The following is a 7,237-nucleotide window of genomic DNA, read 5'->3' as shown; positions in this document are numbered from 1 at the left end:
TTTTCTTCCCCGTTTATTTATTACAATTACAGATGAAGTGTATACTTTTTGTCATGTTAAAATACTTTGCTGTTATCCTAGTTACTATTCAGCAGTGGTGGAAAGAGTACTGAAAATTTGTACTTAAGTACAAGTACTGTTACATTGCTGAAATAATACTCAATTACAAGTAAAAGTACTGGTGTCAAAACAGTACTTAAGTAAAAAGTACAAATTACTCGTCTCAAAAGCTACTCCGAGTACTAGTTACTTTTTAGTGGCAATATTCAATGAATTGACAAAAAATATTAATTCATATCTTCGCTTCTGGGTCCTAACGCTCTGCCAGATGCCCCAAGAAAACAACAAACTGTGCTAATATACACCCAAGATGTCATGTAATACTGAAAAATTAACCCTAACCTTTAATCTCCATACTGAAATCCCAGATGGCCAGACTGCGATTCAGCTAAAATATTAGTATCTGAGACACTGTGAGCACGGAGACTGTAGTGTGCACAGCAAATTTTTAAATGCTTAGCTTAAATATGTAATATTAATTAAATATTGCTCATAAATGGCTGTTGAGATAGGATTCACAAATGAAATGAGTAGAGACATGGACTCGGAAACTGCAGTCGTTACGTCAACCTTAACAAGAGGATTCTCCCCAAGCCTTCAAACTGACATCATCAGAGAGAAAACGCCATTCCAGAGTGGAAGCGAATTTTCAGATTTTGATTAAATATTATGACGGCAGACTATTTTTTTCCCGGTGTATTGACTTGCATGGTTTAATTATTCACCACAAGACTAGTCGTGTGCATTTTTGATTTCATGACGACTTCATGACTTAATTTTCAATACCATTGGCAAAACTACCACATACTGTATACTGCCATACAGATATTTTAATATTTCAAATTGTTTTGTTCATCCATTTTTTCAAGGCAAACATTATTTCAAGCTTTGAGTGGTTTAATCCAAGTCTTCTAAAAAAGACACGTTCACTTTATATGATGACAGATTTTAATTAACAGGCTTTTATTTACATAGCCTACATATAAACATTGATTAATTACCATTACAAAAATCAGATGGCTTTGACCTGTAATTTCTGTACACTGTAGTGATGCAGTTAGACAGACTAGGATATTTATATATACAAATCATACAAATATCCCATTCCAATACATTTCTAGCATAAACTTAAAGTTCCTTCTTTCAAATTGAAAGACTTTCTTGTGCATTTCACTTACAGTCATACTGCGGAAAATGAGTAATGGAACCGTGTCAGATATTTCAGTATCGGTATCAAAATATAGATATTTATGATAACACTACCATGTAGTTTGTTTCTCCAAACTTTGACTCCAGTTACGCTGAGGTCCCTCACTGTCCGATCAGCTAATCAACCCTGCTGCAGCGGCGGCTTTTCCCGGTTCAGATATCAGGGCTTTTATTGGTCCGTTTACGACCGGATATCTTTATTGGCTACTAAAATCCTGTCAAAGGTTTGAATATCAATTCAAATTGGGCATACTCAGTAACGAACTATGATTTAAATGTAACAGAGTAGATTATTTTTCTTAATTTGTACTTGAGTACAACTAAAAGTACAGCTTTAAAAATATACTCAAAAAAGTACAAGTACCCAAAAAAACTACTTAATTACAGCAACTTGAGTAGTTGTACTTCGTTACCTCCACCACCGCCATTCAGCTAGTTGATCATTCAAGAATGATTTGTTCAGTCTGATTTGTGAATGACTCATTCATTCTGATTTGTTGAACAAATTGGTTAGTCCGCCTTGAAAATGAAATGTAAACGAATGCTTTTTCCAAATTTGTGAACAAATTTCTATCCAGTTTGTAAACAAATCATTCGGTTCTGTTTGTGTGCCGAATCTAGATTTGTTTAAATCTAGATTAAAGACACATCTCTTTAGCCAAGCATTCACATAATGCATCTTATAATCTTGTACTGCAGTTATATCTGATCAGACGTACATTATTATTATTCTTTAGCTTGGGTTGAACAATTCATTTTTGCTTAGATGGAACAGCAGCTACGCTAATCATGTCTCTGCTTGTCTCTCCGAAGTTCTGCTAGGAATTACAGAACTTCAGTCTGGATCCAACCATTACATGATCTGAGATGACCGAACACCTGAGATGGAGGATCAGCGCCGGGAGATGACGTATGTGGCCCTGATCGTAGGCGGAGGCCAGACACCTGGATGAGCGCCAGAGACAGATCCCCATTGAGGACCCCGCCACTTAGACAGCCATCGGGAAAGACCACTGGAACCAGCTGAGCCCTTACAATCTGACTTGCTGCAGTTTGGAATTGAACTGCTGGTTTGTTTGGCCAGAGGAGAATTGGCCCCCCGACTGAGCCTGGTTTCTCCCAAGGTTTTTTCTCCATTCTGTCACCGATGGAGTTTTGGTTCCTTGCCGCTGTCGCCTCTGGCTTGCTTAGTTGGGGACGCTTCATTTCCAGCGATATCATCGACCTGATTGCAAAGACACTATTTAAACTTATTGACACATTATTTTCCTTTTTTGATATTGTGCAGTGCTTTGACACAATTTGCATTGTAAAAAGCGCTATATAAATAAAGGTGACTTGACTTGACTTGTTTGTGAATGAATAGTTCAGTCTGGTTTGTGAACCTTTTGTGAACGCAAACCATTTTTTGATAAACTGCACCTAAATGCATTCTTTCCAGGGCTAAAGTGTAGTTATTGTAAACACCTGGGGGGTGAGGACAGATTTTAATGCCAGCACAGAGACGGGTTTTGGTCTTTTGTTCCTACTCTGTGATTGACAGGTGGAATAATTAGCCAGTGAAATGCCTCAGGGTTCATTCCACAGTCACAGGAAGATTCTGTAACTCACACTCCCTAAAAACACAAACAAGCATACTGTAAGATCAAATAATAGTAATCCCCATAAATTATCATGTGACGTGTGAGTAGACTGTATGGCTGTTGAAATCTTTCTTCATTATATATTATGTAGGATTCGTCATTCTTGACAACAGGAAGCTGAACAGCATTATCTTCTATTTAGAACAGAAATAAATGTAACATTTTCCTTAAGTAAAATTCAATGGGAAATATAGCAGATGTTCACACTTGTGGGTTTAATGGTAATAATTATTAATAATTATTATATTTATGAATTGTTTAAAAAATATATATTTTCTAGATTGCACAAAATATTAAGTTTATAGTGTATTATTTAATGTCCAGTAATAAAATTATTGCTCCCACTCTGTTACAGTTTACGTATTATAAATAATATTTTAGAATTTTTTTTACTAAAAGAATTATGTATTAGTTAAAAGTAATACATTTCCTATAGATAGATAGATAGATAATAAAAACATATATTCCATAAAATGTAAATATCTAATGTTTTAATTTATTTCATTTATTCATAATAAAGGTTTTCTTATTTTATATATAAAGTATTAATATTAAGCTTATACAATATTACTTAATGCCATGTATTAATATTATTACTCCCACACTGTTGCATTTTACATATATACATATATTTTTTTAATTCAGTAATTTTTTGTTATCATTTAAAAGGATTTGTTTACAGATAGATAGATAGATATTTTGATTTATTAATTGGATTTCCTCTCTCTTTTATTATATTTATAATTTATTTTTCAACTATTAATTTTATTACTCACACTAAAAATTCTTAAGGAAAAAAACACATTTAAATATATATATATATATATATATATATATATATATATATATATATATATATATATATATAGCAGCAGCATTTATTTAGAACATAAAAAAATTATATTTAAAAAGCATTTATTTACATTTTCATTTATTTATAGACAGCAGCATTTATTTACAACATAAATGGTGTCAGTTTTCATCTTATGTTTCACTACTAATTCTATTCGTTTGAAGGACTGGACGGCCCACTTACAACCCTCTGAAGTGATACACAAGATGTGTTTCCCATTCCCAGTGCAAGCCGACACCTTTTAAAGTTGACTGGCCCCAACAAGTGTGTGTGTGTGAGAGAGACAGTTTTGGAGGTCTTGCGCAGGGGAAATGTTTCCCACAGTTCTCCATTTCATTCTCCAGTTGTGTATATCAACTTGTTGCTCACTGATGTACGTTTCAAATCGCACCTCATCTCAGTTCCTGATCTCATTTGCGCTCTCTCTCGCAGTCACTTCCACTCAAGGAAAATTAATCTTGGGTTTAAAGTGAGCAGGATTCGAGCAGCGCTAGCCAGAGGAAAATGTCAGGGTGCTTTCTGCCTGAACGACTATTGACAGAAAGATCTGTGAAGCAGAAAGCAATTTAAGAAGAAAAGGGACATTTTACTGTCAGTCTGTGTCTCCGCTTCACTGCGACAATCAGCCATTATCGCTAAACACAAGTCAATGAACATGCCGCGTAAACAAACAAATAACAGTATGAGACGGGTTTGTTAAGTCGCTTACTGTGATAAAACCATCAGAAGGGTGTTTAAATTGGGCAGTCTGTCACAACGAAATCATTCAAGCTTATTGCTATCGCTAATACTTAGCATTAGCAGACTTTTGTTATTTTAGCTAGTAATCAGCTAATTAGCAACACCCTAGTAACCCCTCTGAACGTGTTAGCATTGTGGAAGTACATTTTGGAGAGGTTAGTATCACTAACATTTCCTTAAGAAAAGATTTGAAAGTTTTCTGTACAAAAGTCTTTTTAAATGCACTGATCTTATTTGATACCAATACAAAATATGATTAAGATGCCAACCGCACAGCAGTTGTTTAATTTATTTGAATACTTTGTGCTTTGCTAAGCTTTATTATTATTACTAATACTTAGCGTTAACAGTCCCATATTGTTAGTAAACAGCCATCCATAATACTCAGAGTGCCCTGGCAACAATCCAAGGCACCTTAGCAATCACTCAGAACATGTTAGCATTGTGGCGGTAAGTTTTGCAGAGGTTAGCATTGCTAGCATTTTGTTAAGAAAAGATTTGAATGTTTTCTGTATACAAAAATGTTAAAATGCCCCGATATCTTAACGTTTTGACACCAAATGCGTTAAATGGGAGTTATGTTTAATCAACTGCTAATTGCACTAATTGTTCAGTATTATGTTGTTTGAATATTCTATTTGTTTTGCTAATGCAAGCTTCACTATTATTGCTAATACTTAGCAGTCTCTTACTAGTTTGGCTAGTAAACAACCACCTATAAAATACCCAGAATGCCCTGGTAACCATCGAGGCCTTCAGCCACTCAGAACATGTTAGCATTGTGGCGGTTAGCTTTTGAAGAGGTTAGCATCGTTAGCATTTCCTTAACGGTACATTCACATGGGGCGTCGGCATCGATGCTTGATGTGTCTGAATCTTGGTGCTGAACCATGGTGACAACAGCCAATCACATTAGTTTTTTGGTGTTGCAAGAATGCGATTGGCTAGTGTCTGCACAAGGGTATTTGCGATCTGATTGGCTGACACCTGTGTTGGCGCTTGAAAATTTGAAAGTTTAGGTACATTCAAACGAGGTGTTGGTGTCAACGCCACTCGTTTACGTTGAATACAGTGACGTCAAGCATTGCCGAACTGAATCGTTGGGTCTGTTGTGTCGCGTCACTGGCGTTGCTCATGGCAGAAGTTTTTTTTTAAGCGTCAACACAGGCGTCAGCAAATCAGATCACCTTATGCAAATACCCTAGCGCAGATGCTAGCCAGTGTGAGCAACGCCAGTGGTGCAACGCAATGGATCCACAATTCATTTCGGCAACACATGACATCACCCATTCCAAGTAGATGAGAAGCGTCACTGTATACCGTATACATCACATATGTGTCTTTTTCAGATGTGAAATCGATGAATTGCAAATGATCTTGAAGTTGCGTGCAACTGAATGGTTTCAGCTCTCAAAACGACTCCTAATTAATGCCTGCAAGAACAGCTTACATTTTAAAAAACCTGCAGTAGCCCACTCCGACAAGAAAAAGTGTGTTCATCTGCTCAGACCCTGACTTGACGCTAAGCACTTTTCCACATCAAAACCAGTTTTTACAAATATGAGGGTTGGCGTGGATTTAAGCGAACACAAACTCTAAGATCAAATCTGAGCGTACGCACACAAATGAGACCCCTAGCACCTAACAACCACTCAAAACATGTTAACATTGTGGCGATAAGTTTTGGAGAGGTTAGCATTGCTAACATTTCAGATTTGAAAGTTGTTATCATTGTTGATTATCTTCAACTAAGCAACCGTATTTTATGATAATAACGACACAGGATTATAGTGTTGTTAGAATTGTCTGTATTTTGTTCAAATGTACTTTGTTTTATGTGTGTTTCAGCTAGGACGGCTAATTGGGTTTATTTCAGTTCTCTGACCTGCAGGAAGAACATGCGGCATTGGCATTACCAAGTGCATAGGTGCATTCGTTAGACTCCCAAATCCACGATTTTCTTTAGCATTATTGCTGACGCATATAATGATCTTTTAGCTGGAATGTGTGGAGATGGGTCAGATCATGCTGCTTCACCTCACAGAGCGACGCGAGATGTTACAGCTTTGTGACGAGGGGTTTCATACGGTAACCATTGGATACAGGAGCAAGGCAGATTTCAAATTATTAGCAATACATTAGGTCAATATTTGTTCTCATTTCACAGAACAAACTTGAAAGAATGCGTGTGTCAATATACAATGACCTTCCCTGGACACACACACAGAGAAATCAGAAGCTACAGTCATCAGGCCTCGGGGGTTTGTGTGGGGTTGTGTGTGAGCTGATTCTCACATTGGCTATGTATCTGCACAGAGAATGAATGATATATATAAACTGAAGACGACAGAAAAACAGTCTGTCATATCATCGATCTATCATTCTGTCTGGCTGTCTTTCTTTCTCCGCTATTATATTAGTTGTTCTTAAGGCTATCTATCTATCTATCTATCTATCTATCTATCTATCTATCTATCTATCTATCTATCTATCTATCTATCTATCTATCTATCTATCTATCTATCAGATAGAGATCTAATCAGATCTATCATTCTGTCTATTGCTCTATGCATCGTTCTGTCTGTCTGACCCAAAATTTCTAGTCTTCCAGTGCATCATAGTATTACCATGACAAACAAACAAGCATGGTACTTCTTGGTACTTTTTTTCTGCTAGTAATCTCTTTCTCACTTTTTCTCTCTCTCACTCGCACTCTTTTGCTTTCTCTTTC

Source organism: Barbus barbus, assembly GCF_936440315.1.
Source record: "Barbus barbus genome assembly, chromosome: 9".
Lineage (NCBI taxonomy): Eukaryota > Metazoa > Chordata > Actinopteri > Cypriniformes > Cyprinidae > Barbus > Barbus barbus.
The sequence above is the reverse complement of the archived record's forward strand: the minus strand, read 5'-3'. Positions refer to the sequence as shown.